The sequence below is a fragment of the Solea senegalensis genome, linkage group LG20, assembly GCF_019176455.1.
Source record: "Solea senegalensis isolate Sse05_10M linkage group LG20, IFAPA_SoseM_1, whole genome shotgun sequence".
In the NCBI taxonomy this organism is placed as follows: domain Eukaryota; kingdom Metazoa; phylum Chordata; class Actinopteri; order Pleuronectiformes; family Soleidae; genus Solea; species Solea senegalensis.
This window is the reverse complement of record NC_058039.1, coordinates 2,672,201-2,696,502: the sequence shown is the minus strand read 5'-3', so window position 1 is coordinate 2,696,502 and position 24,302 is coordinate 2,672,201.

Here is a 24,302-nt window from a genome sequence, read left to right as displayed (position 1 = left end):
CGGCTGAGCACTGCAAAAAAAACAAAAAAACAACCTAAACAAACAAAAAACAAAACACAGTGACTTTGAAACAGGGTGTAATATATCTCAGCTTCCACTAAGATGCATCTTGGCGACGATGGGTGTTTTTGTCGATTTGTCTAGTGATGAATTAAATCTTGAACGGAGCCTCTATCTCTCTGCTCCAGGTTTATTATTTGTGTGAAATTAAACCCGGTTTCTCCAGTAAATGAGATTACAGTGAAACAGCTGACGCGGTGTTAACTAATGACCTCTATCTCTCCGCCCATCTCTCCCCGTCGCTCCCTACTTTCTCCCCCCTACTGTGACAGCTCTTGTCGGACATGGATTGCTGAGATCGGTACTGGTCGACCATCTTCAGCTCAATAACAATGTCTATCAACATTGCAAACAATCAATCACCCTATCGCTCACCTGAACACCCGAGCAGCCGTACATGACTCGGAGCACACAGTCAGGGACAGAAACGCTGGTCCCTGACTGGTCTGGAAACGCTGCAGGATTGTGGATCTGTAGCTGGATTTAGTTTTTGGCTCATGTTGTCACACTGATGTCCCTATTGTCCATTTCATTGTGTTTATTCTCCTTTTTTTATCGGTTTGTTCCTGCAACAGAAGAAACAAATACAAACGCTTAACAATTCACTTCAGACTCTCATTAGTAAGTCGAATTGTCGTAAGTCGTAAATGACCGTGGGAAAGTAGGAAAACATTAAGATATTAAGTTAACATAAGAATCTCAAGTCGCACATGATTCAAAGGAAGTTAAGCGCTGTGTTTAAAAGGCTGCTTTTTTCCATTATTATGTTAAAACATACAGTATATACAGAGGATATAATAATGTGCAATACCTTTTTTTTCAGCACAACCTACACAAGCTGAGGATTGTTTTTATTTTCACCATCTAGATAAACACACCTGAGGAAAAAGCACCCAAAATGTTAAAAATCAGATTGAATTTGAGAAATTTGGAAATACTAATACACATTCCAAAGTTCACTCGGCTTGTTTTCATGAACAAAAAGAAAAGAAAGACGTTCTATTTTGTGACTTCTGCACAATTACTGCTACTTTATATCACTGCTTAAAATGCAATATAAAATTAATCTGAACTTTGACTCAACAACACATAAGAAGATGAAAAATAAGCCTTAATATGTGACCTATAAAACCAGGGTAAAAGTAATTGTATTTAACTGTCAAAAGTACAGAGAAAAGATTCAGTAATGACTTTTCAGTGTTGCATGATGGGATATATTCAGCACTCAAAGTTGCGTCAATATCACCTGAAACAAACAATGATTTTGTAATAACGTTGTTGGCTTCATACACAACACAATCTTAATCTCTCTTACAAGACAAACAGTAAAACGAGAGTGCTGTTTTGGGGCATTTTAATCCCAAACTCTGAACATAACCTTATGTTCGCAGCTGGCGTTACCATGGTGATGTTGGCTAAAAGAGAGTCTCTTTTTCGTGACACTGAAGAGGTAGTTTGGCTGCGTTAAGGCAAAATGAAACAAACTTTGTGGTTAAGTGTGAGAAAAATGTTGTCGACATCTTTTCACACAAACGCGTTCACTACTTTATTTTTCCTACTCCTTTCAGATGTGAGGTTATAAATAAAAGTAGTAATATGACAAAAAAGAAAGATATGGAACACGTTATATTACTTAATTACCACAAACACTTGGTGTGGATGCTGCTTTTGTCTGATTTGTTTGCTTGTTGAGGAACAAATGGATTATTGACAGCTTTGTTTTCACTGTGAGAATGTCCTGCCGGCTATAGAAGACATTCATTTTTACATTTGTATGAAAAAGGCTCATTTAAATCTGCTGCCTTGGAGTCATGTTTTTTGGGGTGAATGAGTCTAGTTTTGAAAAAACAACACTTGTACGACTTTCTCTTCTGTTGCTCTTCCATGGAAACGGACTATGCAACACAAAGACCTTAAACACACCTGGAGGCAGAGATTCCTGCACACATCCCTCACCCCTCTGTGTAGACATTGTGACTTGTGGTTTTAATGAGGACTAGAGGCAGCTCCGTTCCATTGTCTGAAGTCTTCTGGAGAGCTGATTAGTGTTTCACACTAACCTGCAGCAGATCTAATTCACTGATGGTCTGAATTCATGCTTTTCCAATGCTGCTTATTTCACTGTTATCGCACCAACGTTGGAGGAAAGAAAACAAGATTATGTGGAACATAATCTCACCACAGGTCAACTTAAAACACTTGGCCCATTCATTTTACATGTGACATGAGAAAAGTGAGGTCTATCCATCCATCTATCTGTATGATAATACATATGTTTGAAGCAGAAAGCCTGCTTCTAATGCTGTAAGGCTGGATTAAAATGTATTTAATAAATAGAGCAGGTAACTGAATTGCTGTGCGTGACAATTCTGTGTGAACACAGTTGCATTGATCCCAGCTTTGCTAGCTTTACAACGCCCATAATCACCCTTATTTATTGTAAGAGCTGACAGTACACAATTTCCAAGTCTTAGTTTGTTGAGATGCACGGAGCAAAGATGGGGATTCGGGTTTAAGCAACACACTGCTCCTCTGGGAGTGTGTATGTTTGCACGTGTGTTCACGCATAAATGGGTGTTTTTCATAGCTTTTTGTCTTCTACTGTTTATAATCAGGTGCATGAAAGCAGCAGAGCCAGTACAGCACCGCTCTTATTACTGGCATCGTTTCCTTTTGCATACATGAGCAGCCCGAGTGTGAGTATTCCTCTGAGAAATGAATGCAAAATCACTTAATCAGCGTTGAATACTTTACCATAAATAATGCACAGTTAGTGTACGGTGGTCCGACCAAGTGCCCACTGCTATACAAGGCTCATAGCCTCAGTTTACCAGTTTAACGTTGTTTGAATCCGATTCAGTTCTGGATCGGCTTCGATTAGACGGTTCACACTCAAAGTACGAGGGACTATATGTGAATGCTACTGCCCTCCTGAGTCATTTAGCTCTAGAGTCATGGGGGAGGGGCCTGACTTGCTCTAAAAAATGTAATGAAACACATTTTTGGTCAACATTTGTACCAAAAAGTCTTGGCGCTGATACATCTCTGAAAATCTGTGTGTGTGTGTGAGCGGGTCAAGACATTTTTTCCCCACAACTTTAAAGGGCTTTTTCTGGGTTAAGACCTGGTTTTAGGATGTGGGGAAGCCACTGCTCTAGAGGACTGCACTCTCTCCCGTTCTTGTTTTGCTTTGCTGTGCTGCAGGTGCAAGGAATGTATCAGACGTGTTATATTCCGATCTTCAACTGCACACTGAAATGACAGAAGTCTGATTTTTGTAAACATTTGAAAGAGAAAATAATTACTTCAGCGTGGTAATGTGAATGTGGCACTAATGTGTGATTGTACATGATCTGGTCCATGATCTCTGTGTGCGTGCGTGTGTGTGTGTGTGTGTGTGTGTTAGTGATTCCCAAGAGAATAAATGACTCTGCACAAGTGCGTGGGTTTATTCACTGCAGTGAGGCTCATCAATAGCAATTTCCTTGAGCATGGAAAGGAACACACACACAAACACACGGTGACAGTCCCTCACTGAAAATCATCATCGTGTTGTTAAAGGCCATGTCAGACAGACAGAACAGATCTCTACCCCCCTGATGTAGCTTCTCGTCATTGTTTGTGCCACTGGCAAGGAGATGGTGGTGGTATGTGGACGATAAAGGTGGAGTCGCACCACATAGAAACTCCTTCTCCTCACACTTTAGACACTTAAAATCATATAAAATCATCTTGTTTTATACAGTTACAAGCAAAGTGAAGACCACTTGTCATGAGTAATAATTACCAGAAGTGATACCACTCACAGAAAGCAATGAGATAACCTTGAAAAGCTCCCATTTTTCCCCCACCATTTATCAATGGGGCAAACATTTGACCATTGAAACTATAGTAAAGGGGATTTTCTGTTTCAAGACAATTTTAATTAACGTGACTCTTTGTCCTTCCCTGTATAAGGGGAACATTTTATTGTCACTCCTAAAACACGTGACCGTATAAACTAATGGGAACCATAGTCACATTTTAAGACAATAATTAACTGCTTAATTAGCGCACAACAAAAAGCTGAAAAACATGTGCTCATCAGCCTGATAAATTATATTAGCAGAGGCAGCAGTGTCACCGCAAGCTCTTCTTAATGGGTTTTTGAAAAACCACAGGAGAGCACAAGTGTAAGGAAGAGCAGTGCTGCAGTGGAGCAGGAAGCAGCGGAATTTTCATTAGCAATAATGACAACAGGAGTAAAGTCGGAATCACAGCAGCTGTTATCATTTAAATCCTTTAAATAAATACTGGCAGGAGGCTCTGGTGAGAGGGAAGTGCTTGATGAAGGCAGAGAGGATGTAGAGGGTGGAGTCCACTCTTAAGCTCCGATGATGCAGGTGGTCACACATGAAAACTTGCTGTGGGTTTTTTTTTTTTTCTCTTCAGCCCAGTGATCAGCCACAGCAGGACCCCTGCTGCTCCGAGTGTGTGTGTGTGTGTGTGTGCGCCCTTTTCAACCTGTCATCCTCACTCATTCATGAATAATTTATCACAGACCCTATAATATCACATCTTTAGAATCACAGATTAACACACCAGGGGATGAGTGTGATAGGAGACTGAAAAAAAAGAAGAGAGCAAGACCCTCCTCTCCCACACCTGTCTGTCTGTGTGTGTGTGTGTGTGTCTGTCTGTCTGTGTGTGTGTGTTTTATGAACCTTTCCGGGCATAAACACTGACCTTGTTCGGACCAGTAGTCCTCACAGATACCAAAACTTGGTGCTAATGAGGCAGACCCTCATTTCTGGTAAATTTAAGTTAAGGGCTAAGGTTTGGATTGTGGTTAGGTTAAGGTAAGGGTTAGATATTTACTGGTTATGGTTAAAATTGGGATAATTCATTGTTCATGCTGTCCAAACGAATGGGAATCAATGCAGTGGCCTAAAAAGAACAGTTTTATTCTGCTTTACTCAAATGACTTCACGAGATTAGGATCTAACACGAGCATCCGTTCTTGTGTAGACTCTAATTAGGCTGCAAATGTAGAATGAGTTATTCCCCCCGTTTAATCGTAGGCTATTACTTTAATGCAATATTACATTATTATATTACTCCATTTTCCTAGATAGTAATAGATTTTATATATTAGATGTCTGTAAATCCTGCGTTTGTCACTCGACAATGCTTTTGTGGAGTGGTTTATGACAGAGGGATTATACGTACGTCATCTCTTTCTTCTGAATGTACAAGGCCAGCAGAATACAAAGTGCAAAAGTAAGATAAGTCGTCACTAAAAATCAATCAATCTGTCATTTTGGAGAGGACTCACACTTGAGCAAAACGTCGTGTCATCAATAAAGTTTTTTTGTGGCATGCACCGAGTGTGTGGAGTGAGTGCTTTACAAAGCAAGACTTGGAGAAACCTGTCTCATGGCAAGGTAAAGTGGGGAATATATTCCAGAGACACACAGCTTTAGATCAGCCTATTGTGAAGTAGCTATAATGTTTTTCTGTTTTTGCATAATTGCACCTGCTGCTTCTTGGCAAAGGTCACCTGTATCTAGCACGTTGAGTGTATATAAGTACTGCATTTAAAAAAATCTCATCTATTACTGTAAAGACACATTTCTCCTGCTTTAACTGTGTCTCATTGTATTTGCCGTAATTGTGCACAAGAGAAGTGAGGAGGAGAGTGCAGGCAGGATGGAGTGGGTGGAGACGAGTGTCAGGGCTGATGTGTGACAGACGGAGAGCAGCACAAGGGAAGTTCTACAAGATGGAAGTGAGACCTGCTGTGAGAGCTGAAGATAGAAATGAGCATATTCCAGGTTGAGATGGTTTGGTCATGTTCAGAGGAGGGATAGAAGAGGACACAAGGCCGAAAAGAAGAAGACTTATGTTTACATTTGTAAATCAAGGCTGAAACTAACTATTATTCTCATGATCGATTCATGTGTAGAATATATTCTCAATTAATACATTAATACATTGGTTATTTCATCCTTAAAATGTAGAAAATCAGGTTTTTTTGATTAATCAATGATCAAATAAGTCACATTCTTGTCATTCTGAGAAAACAAAAAACTTTGCTCTTCTCAAGCAGTAAATTATCTTTTAGAACTAATGAAACAGGAAGCACTAGAACACATTGTTGTGATCCTGCGTCTCACTTTGATTTAAAGGACAAAATCTGTGTGTTCATGACACATTTGGAAATGACCCCGTCTCACTCGGCAGCTCTGGCTCTCTCCTGCTGTTTGTGCTCTCGTCCTGGACGCGAGCGCTTCCTCCGTCACCCCTGTTATTGTTTTTTATGACGGAGCAAACTGCGGGCTGTCCACACTGTCACTGACCATATTCCAAAAGAGATTAAATGGAAGATTAAAGGTCGTTAAAATCCCGCCGTTGCACTTTATCACACGTTTTCACAAGGGTTTGTGTAAAATATGTTGTGTTGTCATTTAGCATAAATCCGGTTGTAAACATTAACCCAAAAACTTGCTTATTAAATATGAGTGATTTCATTTTCCTCATTATAGTTTTTTTTTTCTTTCTTTACAACTTCATTTCATGTATGAATGAATATGAGCTCAAATCATTGTCACCGTTTGACGACGCAAATGTGGAAGTATTTAAGGTGCAGGCTCTGAGGTGTGTTATCACAACTGTGAGGGGAGGCTCTTTGAATTTAATGAAGCTTCTGTTGTTTGTTACCCTCTTTAGTGTGTTGAGAAAGTGGAAGAAACAGAGTGTGGTGCAGAACATCTGTTCAGAAAGAGCTGCTAACGCGGGCTAAACAAACCTCTGACACAGTCATCCCAATACTGTTATCACATGGCAACTTTATTATTTCTTTACAGTGTCTCTTTGCAGTTTTTTATTGTTTCAGAGACATTTTTCAGTGTTCCGCACAGGTGGAGAAATCATTTGTCGCATATTATCTCACGTAAACAATAGAAATAAGGGTTACAGCTAAAATGACTGGGAATATTTGAATAAGCTGCCAAATCAATATCAGAAAGACTGACTGTTTGAGTAAGCACTGAACAATAATTTTAATTTTTAGATTAAATAGTGCAATTCAAGGATCAGAACTTAAAAATATAAATTGTTTCTGACACACACACACACAGTGACTCATTCAGCCTTTAAGTGTTAGTCGTACAGTGGCTAATGCGCTCTCTTTCATGAAGTGTTTTTCAAATTGTCAATGACAAGGGCCAAAAAAAATAGATTAGTTGTGTTGTTTGAAATTCTTAATGTCTTCCGTCACCTTGGGTCTCAATTCATGCCTCAGAGAGAGACAGACAGACAGACAGACAGACAGACAGACAGACAGAGAGAGAGATCTTTTTATGCAGCACTTTTTCTATCCAACATCTATCAGTGACCGAGCAGACAGGCAAGAGATATAAAATACAATACAATTAATGTAATGTTTATTTACAATAATCAAAAATCAAACAAGAAAATATGTTAAAATATATTAGAAGGATAAAAAAACTTAATAAAAGAACTAAACATTTGCAGAAAATAACATCACCAAGAATGACACACATGGGGAACGTAATTATATCATGGTTGATCAGACATTTGGCAAAAAGGGAAGAGACATTGACTTAGTTATGATCAGATACAACAAACAATAAAGAAAAGTAATCAAAATAAGTCGAAATTACAAGAACTAGTGTTGGAAATGTGACAAGTTAACTAAAATGTGAGCATTTTGGTCTTGAAAACTGATATTTATACAACTGGAATGTGTCCAGTCGCGTATTCAAATGTCAAAATGTGGTGTTTTAATGTATCTTATGTTGGTTTATATGTGATAATATAACTTATGATGTATTTAATGTATAAAATTAAATACAAGCTCAGCAAAAAGATGCTGCTTTGGCCCTCACACACACACACACGTCTAATCCTAATCCCTCGCCCAACAATGATAATACTACTACTACTAATAATAATAATAACAACAACAATAACAATAAATACTGGCATGTGTATTACATAATAGGCAATTCATTCAGCAGAAAAGTCACCTTCGGTTCATGAGAAAAACAAGGAGAGAAAATAAACAACCATATTAGGTCTATTTCCCACAAGTGCCCCTGCTGAAGGGCAACTTCATTAGTGCTACAAACCTGAGAACAAATGTGGCAACAAATGAGTCAATAACAAACATTTATATAACATATATATGTTTGTTATTGACTCGTTTGTTGCCACGTGTGTCTTTCACTGGCCCCTTTGTGACCCTTCAGCCGTAGATTTATGTATCATTGACAGCCGTCTCTCCTCACCCTGCGACAGCAGACAGGCGAGGCATCAATCTTTGCTCCCTAACTGAACACGAGGCACACAACACCCACCGGGACGCCGGACGATCGATATTCAGAAAACATTCTACCTTCCACTTCCTACTGGCCCTGCGGGAGGCACACACACACACACACACACACACACACACACACACACACACACACGAATGCACGCACACACACACAACATCAGGGAGGCCAGAGCCGCTGACATGTCAGCGTGCTGCAGGCAGGTAGCAGTGAGCAAAACCCCCTGTGGTGAAACCTTAAAGTGTCATTAGCTTCCTCTGTTGCAGACACCACCTGCCTGGCTGCCATTCAGCATCTTACATGCACACACACACTATGCACTTGGATGAAAACGAAAGGGAACACACACTCAGCACTACAAAAAATACATGTTAACAACAATAATAATAATAATAATAATAATAATAATAATAATAATAATTTAAAAAATAAAAAGATAGAATCTGACCGAGGCCGGGCCTCAAAATCAAATCACCTGGCGGCCACTGAACATTGAAAAGTCCCAACTGTTCAGTAACATCTGTCCTGTTGTAACGTACAATAAAGAATGAGTAAGGAGAGTCTTGGTGGTAAATGAATGATCCAAGAGAAAATGGTATCTGTAATTATAATCAGCCTATACATAATTGGCAGGCAGTCACTTTAAACAAAAGAGCGATATTGTCTGGCCCTTCTCATGCAACCTCACTTCTCTCCTCCTCTCTTGTTCTCATCCTTGGCTTCCATGTTTTGCCCTCTGGCACTCCGGATCGTCTCGTCTGCCTCTTCCTTTGATCCTAACACACCACATCTGGAATGATTCCCATGACGGGAAAACACAGAGGTTGCTGTGACAACGCCAGGAACTCATCTCTGTGGAATTTGCTGAGTAAATGTCACTCTGGGCCCAGACGCAGTATGTGCACACACACACATGCAGTCATCCCTCTCCCAGCATCACCCTCCCATCTTAAAAAGCACAGCAGCAAAAGCTCCAGAGTCGGCTTTGCTGGAATTATACTAGAAATATACCAGATTACGCCGCTTAATCTGGCAAGAAAATGGTCCTTTAGCGAGGGATTGGTCCAGCGTCACCTGAGGGTCAAGAAAACGGAGCATGTGAGCAGGCAGAGAGAGCCTTTGATAAGGAAATATGACACGACCATTTAGTTTTCTTTAAAACAGGAAGTGCTTGTGTTTCTGTGAGGGTGTAGATACAGGTGTAGACATCAGCAGCCGAACACATGCTATTGTTCAGCATGTTGCTGTGAAAGTCGGCCGGTTTGCGCTGAATGTGAAGAACAACAGGGGCTGATGGGAATGTGTTTAGTTTTGCAGACATTTGATCTTTTTGCTCATTTTAAAAAAGGTTTGTGTTGAGCTTTATTTGCAGAAATTACTCAGGAATGAGGATTAAAGAGACACAAAGAGTCAGGTAAACCAAGCAATCTAAAACAATAGTTCCACTTGCCCTTCAGCTGAAACAGCAGACAATACGTTCTGTGAAATGAAATCAAACTAAATGAAATGAAATGAAATTAAACTAACTAACTAAACTAAACTCAATTAAATTACAAGAAAAAGGAAAAACAAGATTCACTGCAAAAAAAGGCACATCATTGAAGAAAGCAGAAAATGCTCAAAACATTAAGAGCATGATTTATTTTATTTATACCTGTGTTTGTGCTAATATGCAGTACAGTATACATTAACACGCATGTGTTCTTTTGCTAATTTAATCCTCATCACGTTAAAATTCTTCACCCAAAGTCACACAGGTACCGTAAATACAGATGTAGATTTCACAAACCTGGCACTTCCTGTGGTGTGTTCCATTTGTAGTCAGACGTCGGCTGCCACCGCATACTCTTTGCTTCCTTTAATAGTAACCTCACTCCCACTTCCGACTTCGGAGTTCCAAAGTAAAAAGAAAGCGATTTTTTTTTTGACCGTGCTGGTCGACAGTTCTGAGGTGGAAACTTTTCAGTGGCAAAAAGACAGAAAAGCAGCTACGGGGAGGAAGAGGCAGAGTGGGTGTGTTTGTGTTTGTCTCTGTGACGTCCCATAAATACAAAGACAAGGCTGTCGTATAAAATGCGGCAACACAGCTCCATTCCGTTGTGTTTCATCAGCCTGCGTAGGCTGTTCTCTCCAGCTCTGTGTTTATGCAACTGCTTATCAGATACATGCCAGCCCTCTTATCATAGTGCATGTCTGCAGGCTGCGAGTGGGTTCACTCCAAAACTTTTCCCCAAACTAAGCGATTGAGACCAAACGGAAACTTTTAGTCCTCAAGACTCGTTGCCCGCTGAATGAACCCCGACAGTTCAAATCCCATTTCTGCAGCGTGGAGAAAAGAGGAGAGGGGAAGAAATGGTGGGAAGGAGATGAGCACGGGGGGGAGAAGAAGGAAGAAAAGATGTGGCGGGAGAAAAGGGGAGGGGCTGTCATGCTCTGTTGTCTCATGTAGATAAGAAATAAGCTCATATAGCTTGAAATCTCCCTGGATGTGCTTTCAAAATGGTGCATAAGCAGATATTAATGTATTAATGGGAGCAGCGTCTACATTTATTAATGTACTGAATGACAGGGTGATTCATGTGGTTTTTGTGTGTTTGCACGTGTGTGTTTGTGTGACTCTGACATCTGTGAGCTGTCATGAAGTGTGTGTGTGTGCGAGTCTGAGAAGGACCAGATGCTGACGCTGATCTTCACTGTTGTCATGTCATTGTAATGCCAGACCACGTGACACACGACACATCAGACCCATGATCGGGATGGGAAACCATGTCGGATGTTTCCAAAGCTGCTTCCCACCGTCTCAGCTGTCATCTCATCAAACCCGCCTCTCGTGCACAAGGGGGAAAAAGTTTGTGATTGGTTTTCTTTCTTAGAATATTCTGAAGTTGGCCAAAACGGCGTCCTGGACAATTTTCATTTTGTTTTTTTGAAACAAGAAACAAACAATATCCGGCTGTCAATCACACTGGTGTCCACTTATATGAGCCGGGCTATTTCCCTCAACCTTGAAACATCGTTTACAAAACTGACATGAGGTGCTATTGAGGAAGACCTGACACTAAGTGACCATTAAGTGAGAAGATGGCTGATTCAAGCTGCTTCCAATGAAATGAGTTCTTTCTGCAGCCCACGTCATCGCCCCTAGTCTTGATGACCACTCAAAGTTTGCCATTCACCCATTCACATCCATTCACTCACACTTTCATACGGCACATCTAATGTGAAGCGCATTTTCTATCACTCGTCTTTCATACCCATTCACACGCCGCCGCCACGACCGCCAGGAGCAACGTTAACGTGTCTTGCCCAAGGACACGTGTCGACCAGCGGAGCCGAGAATTGAATCCACAACCTTCGAGTTGGAAGACGACTCGCTGATATCTTGGACCCTGGTATACTCGCGCGTCGGGGTCCTGTCGTATCTAATGTCACCATCGGGTGGCGGCACAAGTCTGGACGCATTCCTACCAGAGAAGAAGAGAAAGGTCCTTCGGGCAGAGGAGGAAAATATTGAACATCTTGCATGTGGCTTGGATTTGTTGTACCTCACACATCTGGACTACATTAAAAACCTGACCTATCCTTTAAGTTACAATCTAACATTCATTAACAAATGGAGACAAAGGAATCGTTGAGTTTGGGTTTGCTGATGATCATCCCATTCCCTTTTTTTTTGTCTCTCCTAGTAGTTCTTTCTATTTCTGTCCTCCCCCTCCTGACAGAGGTTTTCATTTTTCTTTTGCAGCTTGCCTATAGGCGCCTATATTATTCATGAACTCCATATTGTTTTTGGGCTGATGCAGAATACATGTTTTCCCTCCTATATTACCTACAGCATGCCATACGTTCTCCCCTCCAAAGACTCATCCACAATTTAGCAGGGCCAAACTTCACGATGACTGTGGGTTAGTGCATTAATAATTCATTCATTCCTCTCTGTTCATATTGTAGGCCAATAGTGGACTCAGTGACAATACAGTGCATTGGAAAGGAGGGGGTTTGTGTGACAAAGGCTTTGAAGCAGACTTAATCTTGGCGAGCTGACACTGACACCTTGCATGTGTTCGCTTCTGTTCTCACGCCTCGCTTTTTGGCCACTTATGCAGACGGCGGAGTTGAGGCTCGTGAAGAGTTTCCCAAGTGCAAGTGTTTCCATGTTCTTTCTTTCTTTCTTCTTTGCTTAAAGAAATGTTAATAAATGAAAAAACATAAAATCATGTCACTAACACGCATTCATGCAACCTTTATTGATAATCCGGAGATGACTGAAGCACACGGAGACAAAAGCAAGAACAGCATGGATGAATATATTAAAGGGGATTCATTAAAAACTATTGGATCACAACAGTTTTCTTGAGATCTGAACCACCAGAATATTCATATATGACATTTAAACACGTTAACATTACATTTCTACATTGATTCAGTGTCATGTGATTAAACATTGTAGGCAAAGCTTTCTGTTTTCCAATGAATCAGTGCTCAGCTGATCAGTTTATCTACATTCATATGCAGATCACTGTGAATAGAGACAAAAACTCACTCGTAAAGTAGATGGTAACAGGAGATGAATCATTGGCCCAATACCAGCTCTCTACCTAAGAAGCCTGTGTCCCCCAAAGCTGATTCATCTTCAGACGGTAGCTGTGTCTCTTTTTCTCTGTTTTCTCTGGATAATAATGTTTTTCTTGTTACACTTTCCTTAGTTTCTTTCTACCATAAGTCTAATTTTCTCCTGAACATGATATAGTGTCAAACCTAAATGCTGTCAAGGGAGAAAGTACATATTTGTACAATTACAGTGTGTGCGCTCTGAGCTGAGAATATCAGCACTGAGTATGTATGAGGTCAAATTTCTCTCCATCATCATCATCACGCCATTCATGCCAACGTGAAATTAGCATCTTCTGGCGTCTGTGCATCGACTTCTTATTTAAACTCGCTGTATGAAAACTTCTCATTATGTGAGCGCAACATTACACCAACCACTTCTTTTCCTCCTGCCTGGCAGCTCCATCTTCAACATGAACGTTTAAGCACAAGTTAAATTCCGACTAAAAAAACGCTCCTCCCTGAAATGCGGAGTGACCGTTTGCCAAAATGATGATCTGTGTATTGACAGAACTCATTGAACAGTACATTACTTTGCTAAATATACGATTTAAACGTCTTTGTGTGCCGCAGCTGAACAATATGTACTAGTAGAACCTAAAACAAAGCACGGCAGGTTCTTACAAAGAAGTGCACACCTGCTGACAAGGTTTCACTTTACTTAGAAATCAAATCAGTGTGAGGAAAGTAGGTATGCAAGTAACATATGTCTTTGAAAAGTTCCACTCAACTTTTCCACTTTTCTCTTACTTTCCTCAGCTGTTTCCTCCCAGCTGTCTTTCTGCCACTCCCCCCCCCTCCATCATCCAGCCCTGATATTTGTAAGTCGCAGATTTCTATGCCAATAATCTGCCCCATCAAATGTGATGACATGCAAACGAGTTGCTTATAACATGACGGTAATCAGCGCGTGGCTCTTTCGCCATCATACTGGATCTAAAAACGGCTGTGGAAATGATACTAAAGCCAGTCATTAGCGAGATGGGGTGACTCATTATGCGTCGTGTGATTATGGCTCATACACTTCCAAGATGAGTAATCCGTGTTATCCGCGTACTTCACGTACAAATGTCTGCCTCGGTGCAAGTTCCACGTGGAACACTTTTCATGTTGTGTTGAATAAATCCAACACAAAATGGAAAACATGGTGTCGTGAGCTTTTCTTTCCTTCATAAGCCGCCGAACATGTAATTACAGCTCATGCATGTTCATCGCTTTCTATTTACAATGTCTGTACTGACACACACTTCTGTGAGCGGGGTCAGTGCCGGGGTAATTATTCTTCACTCACAGTCTGATTTTCATCCATCCTTAACCTCTGACCTCAGTCTTGACCTTCAGGACCAGGTTTTCTTTGTGTGTGTGTGTGTGTGTGTGTGCAGCAGACACTGAAGCGGTTTCATTAGGACTGCTGGATCCCAGGAGGGGGACATGTGAATAATTACCAATTAGACTGTTGTCAAGAGCCAGTGGTGGTGCAGCTCTGTGGCGGTGTGGGGGAGTACATGCCTACTTACTTGTTCAACATGACTGTGCTTAAGTGTATGTGTGTGTGTGTGTGTATGACAGGCTTTCTGATTGCTCTCCAAGCAAGTGGAGCGTACAGTCATGGCTGTTAACAAGAGAACATTGTTTAATCTAATGCTTCAGCCATTTGCCCGAGTTTTTGTCAGCTTTGTCACCTCATTATAAAGTAGCCGTGTGGATGACACACTCTCAGTCTCTTCCTGTTAGTGGCCGAGTGTTTTTAGTAGGGTTGGGTATTGTTTGGGGTTTCTGACGATACCGATGCTGAACACAATATACGGAAGGAATAATGCGACTACGACGCACCCTCCCGTGCAACATCAAGCACGATGCAAAGTAATTAATGAATTAGGACGAGCGGGAAAAATAAGAATCGCATCACGCAGCTGCTGTTGCTGTTGTGGAGACAGCATCTCGGTTTACACACACGTTTTATATCGTTTTATCTTAGATGAAACAAACACAGTCTAGCGTTAAATGTTAAATGTTTGGACCGTACGTCAACAACAACACTCTGCTTAGTTACTTTTAAAATCATAATTTGCAAGAACCTGTCACAAAACAGACAAAGTAAAAGTGCAAAGTAGTTCTACTTTCTTGGAATAACCTTATTTGCTTCCCCCCCTTTTTATCACAGTTGGCCTCTTTGCCTGGTTTGACTCTCTGCGTCTGTAGTCGCTGTTTTATTATCTTAGTCCTTGTCCTTTCATTTTATTTTATTGCGTTACTTTTCGTCAAGGTGGTGTATTTTAAAGTATGTTTTATTATTAGTGGCTTTCAGTTTTTGAAAAGCTTTTAATGTTTAAATTCTAAATAGATTTTGCAATATGAATCGGATGAAACCATAATCATAAAACCAATCTTGTAATAGCTCAGATAAGAGAACGGAAAGATAACAGGCATTTTTCTGCCTTTATTCATCTTAGGTTCCACCTTCTTCTTCTTCTTCTTCTTCTTTTTCTTCTTCTTCTTTACATTATAAACTGTGTGAAGTGATATATGATGTAGGTTTTTGGAGTACAGATTATTGCTTCTTTAACAGTGGATGAAGGCCTGTGTGGAGAACAGGAGGATGGAGGAGGGCAGTGTCTGACACTTCAGTCAAACTCACCTTGCTGCTGCCTCAATCCCCACTTCTTCCCCGTATTTCCCCTCATTTCTCATTCTGCTTGGTTTGTTCTGTGACACGATGAGATGAGATGGGATGATAGGGGAAGAGGCGAGCTATGGTTGGATGATTGGTTGTATTGTCAACTCTCCATCTCTCCTTTTTCCTCTCAGTGTGTTCTGCTTTCCCCTTTCTTGATCTCACCACACCGTTTGTTTTACCTACAGCTCCACAGCTTCCTGCCTTTGTGGGTCTCTCCCCTACGTCTTTCACTCCTGCTTTGCCTGAAGGACGACGAGCCTTTCAAAGAGACAGAGACGTAAAGAGAGAGAAAGGAAGGACTTTATTTGTTTTTGAGTTTGCCTGGCACTCACCCCTTCACCTTTGTCTTAAATCCTGTTGTACAGGAAAACAAACGCAGCCTCTCTTCGTCTCTGTTTCTCTTACTTTTACCTCCCACTTCTGGAAATCAATGTTTTGCCAAAGACAAACACCCTGTCTCCATGTCGTTGTCTGTCACAAATCTCCTCTGCTCCTCTGTATATCATCATCATCATCATCTCATCATCATGTCGCCCTCTTTGTTTGCTTTAACTGAGTCCATTTAAAGCCTCAATCCAGACCCCATCGTGTGATAAAACCAGGTCAGAAGTGCTGGATGTTCTTTTCAACCCTTCAGAATCACAATCAGAAAATGTGCACATCAAAAATGCTGTAATCAATATGTGCACGATGAAACGAACATCTGGCACAAACATCCATGAAACCCCCTCGTGAAGCCGCTATTGGATGAATTACCATGAGATTCTGTGACGGTCAGACATGGCGTGTAGCCCCGTGACACCGGTGAATCCTCTTGTGCCACCATTTGGTCAAATTCTGCACAATGCTTTGATTTATGACCTTGTATGTACTTTATTGATCTCCAGGAGGTTTAATTCATTTGCAGCTTTGCACATCCACAATCACGCAAACAACAATCAATAGGTACACGTCAAACGCACAGATCCACAGACAAGCAGAGGTCAGTGAAGGACTTACTAAGGTGTGCAATGAACTATAATGAATAAATAATATTATTGAAAGGACTCATGTTGGAGTCTAGGAACCTGATTGCAGAAGGATTTGGAGTCTTTAGTGTTCAGTAGAAGTAGAGGAATTTTACACAATATCTCAAAAGTGCCTTGAGGGCTTGGTTCAAATATTCATTTGGAAATGTGATATTTCAGGAGTAACCTTGAGGCACCTTGAGTGCTCACTTAGACTCATGAATGAAAGCCAAATGTTGAGATTACACAAACAGGTTTGTGGCCACACTCACGTGAAATAAAGCAAGATTATTAAGATAATTTAGACTTAAGCCCACGTGAATAAAGGTGAACTATCGCTTTCGGGTCAATACGTGCATGTGACACGAGTGTGGAAGAAAGAAAAGGATGTTTCTATTCTAGTTGTTGGGTGGTAATTTAGTGCAGAGATTCAAATATTAGCACATCGGTAATTGAAAATAATGAATGTGATAAACAGACAGGATCAACGTCAGCACCATTGCTTCGTTATTTTAAATATGTTTGTAATGTTGATAGAAGAAGAAGAATCAAATGAATCAGTGAAGTCTTTTTCCTCTGGCTTGTAAACACTTGATTTTTATTACCTGTTGCAATTGTAATTATATGTAGTGCTGAAAAAATGTACGAGACCACCACTCGACAGCATTCTTACGTCATTATTATGTTTCTGTAATGGTTAATACAACAGTGTATAGAAGCTCTGAAATGATATTTTTAATGCTAAAATGTAATTATTATTGTTAGCCATGAATGTTCAAATTGATTGCCTTACAAAAAAATTGGTATTATTATTATTTACGTCAAATTATAGTTATTTACTTACAGAAAAATCAGTTTTCGTGGTTGAATTTGATGCTTGATTAATTTCTGACTTATCGGAGAAGAAGCCCAGTGAGCTCAAATGTGGGTACAACTATACATTTTTATTTTATGAATAATAATTATAGTAATAACAACAGTTTGTGTGTGTGTGTGTGTGTTCTAAATATTACTCATGTAGTGGGGACCTACAGTAAATCAAGACGTTATTTTTACTGAAAACATGAATGTGCAGGCACAAAAACGCAGATTAAAAAAGGTACACAAGTCGTTTTCATGTTTATTTAAATCAGTTATTATTTGTTCATTCAGGGATTTTCTACTGGAGGTTGCAGGGAACTAGAAGCAATTTCCGACTGACATGGGTCTAACAGAGGGCTACACCCTGGACAGGTCGCCCATCCATCGCAGGGCCTGTTATTTTGAGTATTATTTATTAAAGTGCAGTATTTTATCAGTATTTTATCAGGAAAACATAAAAACAAAAGAAAAGACACAGGGTGCATTTTCATCGCGTTGTCCATCAGGATGTGAAATTGTGTGTGAGAAAGAAGTACAGTGCGTGTGCTCACATGTGTGAATTTTGTGAGTGGGAGTGGAAATGTGAGATTTCCCCTGTTGGTCGAGCGTGTCAGTCCTGTCAGTGGATGAACTCATCTCAGCAGCAGCCTCACGCCACCGGCTGCTGCTGCTGCTGCTGCTGCTGCTGTTTACTCCTCCTTCAACTCCTCCCTCACGCATCTCTTACATGTCCAACAAATACGGAGAGGGAGTAACACGCACTCATGATATCATCTCCTCCAGTCCTTTTTATCCCACGAATCACGCACGGAAACTGTGGAATTCGTAGTGGATTTGCGGATTTGAAAACACAAAAAAAACAAAGTGGTTCTTTAATTCTCATCAGGAGATTTAAAATCTGGTTCAGGGAATTGCAGATTAACCTTTCTCAGATTAGTGTGCAGCAGTGGGTTACTGTGATTGAACCCACGTCAGGCCAAACGGAGTGGACCGACTGACCCAGTCCTCTGCTTCTTGTCAGTGTTTGTTCATGACACTGTGCATATTACACAGAGAGACGAGAGACTCAGATGTTAATGCAGATTATTTTACTGCTCAGTTTCAAACAAAATAGTCTGCTTTCTCTTCCTTTCAACCAAAGGAATTCAACACACATTGAGGACAAATGTTTTTCTATTAAAAAGGTGTGTCTGCGCTCACATATCAAACACAGTCAGTGTTGATAAAAAGAGGATTTCAAAATTGAATCGCAGTTCAGCAACAGACAGAATTCCTCAGACGGTGTAGAATCATGGCACACATTATAGAAGTTACACTGAAGATTTCAGGACATTCTGTGTGGCCAACACTCTCTGATTTAACACTGATAATATATTCATATACAGCTAAACTTATCTCACGGTCCTATCTTCACGGAAACAGAATTAAATGTCTTTTTTTTTTTTCCTTCCTTCCTTAGACCTGATTTCAAATAGCATTTCAGGGCTTGGAAAACACTGTTTCTGTGTGGCGGGTTCACCCAGACTTAGTTTCACAGTGGAGACCTGATGTTCCTAAACACTCAATAAAGAGACATCATTAGACGCAGAATCTATGCTCTATTCAAGGTTCAGAACTCACCACGCCTGACCGTAACATTTATCCCATCCGACTTTATTTATAAAGACAAAACAGTTGGCCAAAGTGCTGTACACAGACATGGCAAATAACAATAAGACAGTAAAACTATTTGGAGGTGGATTGGATCAGTGGTTAAGACAGGTACCCTGCGTGCAAAAGACTTCATGGTCGCAAGTTCAACTCCACCCCTGGCTGATTGTACTCAATTCCCTTGTAAGTCGCTTTGGATAAAAGCTAAATGACATGTAATGTAATGTAATGTAACAATTCAAAATGAGTAAAAGCCCACAAACGTGTTTTAAGAGAGGACTTAAAGACAGGAAGTGAGTCCAGTCTAACAGTGACTGATCTGCCGCCCTGATAGAGCATGAGGGAGCATGCGACTGAAGCCCATGAAGACATTTAAAAAGAAATATCAGAATTTCTTTATCTGTAAACGAACTGAAGTGCTGCTAAAACTGAAGTCATGTGCTCTCGTTAAAAGCCGAGCAACTGTAGTCGAGCAAGTGACGCCCCAACATGGAGGGCACTGCAGTAGTCCCAGCGAGTTATAGAGTTATAAAAACATGGATTAAAATCCCATCGTGATGCTGGGAAAGAAATGGTTTACCCTTGGCGGGTTACAAAGAGCTGGATTTTATCACTGAGTTAATCTGCACGTCAGATTTAACATCGCTGTCCAGTCTTACACCCAGGTTTACCCAGATCAACATGACCTCAGTCTTTTATAGACACTTCATGTTAGTTAGTTTTAGTTTTTATTAACTTCCTCTGCATTTTGACCCATCCTAGAATTAGGAGCAGTGGGCTGCCACACTGAGTGCGCCAGTTGGGGATTTGAACCGGCGACCTTCTGGTTACAAGTCAAGTTCCCTTTCCACTTGGCCGCAGGCTAACCTGTGTCTGAATCAGAGGTAGCGCCACGTCCTCACGTGTTTCCACAGCCTTGGGAACAGAAAACTCCTCAAAATATGATTTATTAACGTGTGCTGCGCCTGTCTGCAAGTATCTGCAGTAAAGTGTTGACGTGTGAACCATCCCATAGTTCTCGTTCATGCAACAACTGCTGCGCTGCGTTAACGGCCCGTCACTCCTCACATCTGTCACAGCTGCAGAGGAAGAAAGGGTTTGAGAGGTCATGTGGGTGAGAACGAGAGCACGAAACAGAGACATATTCTCACACACACACACACACACACACTCTGTGGTGGCAGCGGGGGCCGGGTTGTATAATTTGATTTGGATTAAGTGTCGCTCGCAAGAATGACACAAATTCTACAGGGATTAATCCGGCTTTAATTCAATCTAGCTACGGCAGCCTGAAATAGCCCCGCTCCGGTCCTGCTGTTCCTCTGTGAACGCACAGCTGCACCTGGCGGGGGGTCCACAGGCCACTCATGGAGACGCTGTCCACACGCACGTGTCTTTCTCTGGTTGTGAGGACATTTCAGTTGCTACTCAAAACGACTACTAAGATAACACTTTGATTTTTAGGGTCAGAGCGTGACAGTGTGTCGATAATCTCGCTCGCTTGCTCTACATTTGGACAATTTTCTTTTTCTATGAGAAAAATGTGGAATTAAATCAAATTCCAGATATAATATCTTTTACTCTGAAGGTTAAATGTTCGCTGTAATCATCTCATTTCATTTCGACTTATATGTTGTCATTTTTGTATGGTTTATGTATTTTATTGTGTCACATTGCCATAAACTCTTCCACTCTGGAACTATGTTGAAGTGCATTGTTAATCCATCAATGAATAACATCACAGAGGATTTGGCTGAAGTTTCAGGACTAAATGAGTCATCAAGCTGAAGAGCAACGGGCTTGTGTTTTCATTATGAAGCCAATTAAAAGTTAGTGCAAACGACAAGTATAGACTCTTTGTGGGGGAGTGTTAACTTGATGTGAAACAACCGCTCGTCTCATATACTATTTAAGACGTTATTATTCCACTTAGCAAAGTCTGTGACTGAGAGGCAAATTCATGTGCACAATCTTTCATCTCTCTTTCATCCACCGTCAGTGCATGTTGCAGTTAAAACCGGCTTTGAAAACTCTCAGTGTCTGCAACTGCTTTTGGCAACTGCACGACCCAGACAGAGAGAACCCGCTGTGCTGTGTCGGCAACAGTTCTCTGCTGTTGTCTCTCGGCCATGTAATTGTTGGCGAGAGTGACATATTGTGCAGTAGGTTTGTTTTCGTATAAAAGAGGAATTCTGTGTATGTTTTATAACCGCACACTTTATACTGTAAATAGAAAAAGGGATTAACTTAAACAGTCTGCTTATGTGCTTTGGCATGACTGTGACTGATTTCATGACTGTGTGTGTCAGAGAGACAGAGAGATGGGGAAAAAAAGCATTTCACTTTGCCTTTTGGCTGAACATCCATTAGAAAACCACACACACACACACACACACTGTTCTCTCCCACCATCTGCCTCATCAGTATTGTTTGGCTCGTTGCCTGTAAGCAATCTACAGTTCAACACAGTTTCCTCTTAAAGGGATCATTGACTGGTGAGTTGGATCCCACAAGTGACGTCAAAGCGTCCTTAATCATAACTGCTGTGGTCTCTTTACATCGGCATCTGTGATCACGAGGGCAGGAGAGGTAACAGTCGCGGAGTTGGTGCCGATTTCAATGCAAATCACTTGTGAGTGCACAGGATTTAAATGTGAGGAGAGTCTGGAAGGCTGAAAAATGATTGTTTATTCAACAACACTGCACTTTTTAAATAAATCAACCCATGTATGTGTGTGCGCGATATGCAACAATAATAAAGGCACTAATATTAATAGTAATAGTCATTGTTTAGCATCAATTTTGGTTTTATAGCCAAACACATACTCTCATTGTAATGGAATACAACACTTATTCTTTCTGTGTATTGCTTGTTTCAGCATAGGCTTGTGCAGCTCAAGCTGTTTTCAGTGTGACTGAATCATTAGAATCAGTTCATTAAAACTATTTGCTCAGTACTTCCTCCATGAGCGTGACTGTGTCATAGTGGCAGTCAGTCAGTCGACTGGAATCCTCTGTTAAATATTGAGATTTTAGACATTTCCCTCAAGCTTTTACATCCTCATCAGACAATATTTTTTTCCCACAACACTCATATAAGATGAAGATTTAACGATATGCAGTAATGAAAATTCCTCTCATGGATTTAACCTTCGTAGAATTCGGAGCAGCACCCAGGGAACAATGGGTGTTGGGTTCCTTATTTGATCTGGCAGGGATTAGTGACGGCAACCCTCCAGTTACAAGTCCTGTTCCCTTTCCACTCGGCCACGGGTTGCCCTTACTTAGCAAAGAAAACAACACATACATCTTAAGTGAAAGGTTTGAAAATTCTGCAAATGAGTTTGGGACCCCCCAAAAATCTCCCCCGACCCAGTGTTTGGACACCACTTCATCACGTGACACTGCATACATGTATGTTCCTGCTGACGTTGCAAGCAGTTATGTAAATGTATGTGTAAACATGTGATATGAAAGGCTGCAGGTGCTGTAATATGAATGATATTTTCCAGGTACGTGTGTGTGTGTGTGTGTGTGTGTGCTTCAGTGTAATTGAGTTTGACTGCAAAAATGTCCACGTGAAAGAAGCATTTAGAGAAAACAAAGAATTTTGGCACATTTTTAATTGATAACAAGAGTAAAAAGGGCTTGAATACAATTTCATACTCCCTTCTATTGCAGATCAAAAGGATTCATGAGGTAAAACTAACACTGACCCACATCCGTAATGGCCCTTTTTCATTCCCACTGGGGCCACTCCTGCTAAAAAATATTTATACCCTCTGTAATGCAAGGTGCTTTGGATAAAAGCCTCCACTAAATAGCTGGTATGATGTTGCATTACTCACATTTGGATTCACCGCTGTTGCCACGAATTAGGACACTCATTATGACTCATTAGGAGAGAGCCTCACACGCTGGTGCCAGAGGCCACATTTATAAAGATGAGTCTTTAGATAAAATTTCATCACGCCAATGTTTGTCTACAGAAATTCAACACAAATCACTTATTTATGAGTCTCGGCCTTGATCATTCATTTCTCTGCTCCACTCCGGATCCAGGCACCGAATCATTTTCCTCACATTCGCCGTTGCCGATGCTGATGTGCTGTTGCAGGCTCCAGAGGGAGGTGAGCAGAGTACAAATCAACATTTCTGGTACAGTTTATCAGATGAGGGAAGTTTGTGCGAGTTTGAAGTAACTTCAGAGTTTGTACAAACATTTCTACTCTGTTATTCAAGGAGAAACCACTCTTTTCAACAATTCTAACATTACTAACCCAAATGTCAGCAGTGGGGTCCCACACATTATATTATGAAAATATCCTGCCGGTTTTTGAGTTATGAGTCTGTCTGTCATTTGAAACCAGACTGGTCATTCTCCTCTGACCTCTCAAAACTGCAGCTCAGTTATTTTCTCATTTTGGACCATTTTCTGTAAATCATAGAGATGCTCACCATAGATCAGCTGTGTCTGAAATAATTGCCATTTTCAAAGACTCCTGAATCACCTTTCTTCCCCATTGTGATGCTTTGTGATGTTTAAACTTCAACAGGTCACTTTGCTTTTTTTTTTTTTATATCCCTTAATGCATTGATTTGCTCTCAGGTGATTGGCTGACTAGACGCTAACGAGCAGTTAAACCTCTGCGTCTAATAAAGTGGCCGGTGAGTGGAATTAGTAAGAAGATAACGTTGCTTCAGACTGAGACACACCCACACTCACACCTGCTGCTGCTCATATCCACTCACCTCACACAGGTTGTGTTCTCTGGACCTGACGCCTGATGGACCGTGACAAGTCATTATGACACACACACAAACACCTACAGCATCACATAAACACAAGCTGCTTTGCTGTGTGTGTGTGTGTGCGTACATTAAACCTCAATAGCTGCTCACATGATGCACAAAGTGTTTGAATGCCCTTTTGTTGTGGGTAGCAGTATGTCATCGCAGTGTATACTGCTTGGTTAGCTCAGAGACTTGGCATTTACACTCTCTATATATGTGTGTGTGTGTGTGTGTGTGCGCGCCAAAGACAGACAGCATAACAAAGCTTATGTGTTTATGCAGCTTTCAGTCTCAAACAGCCAA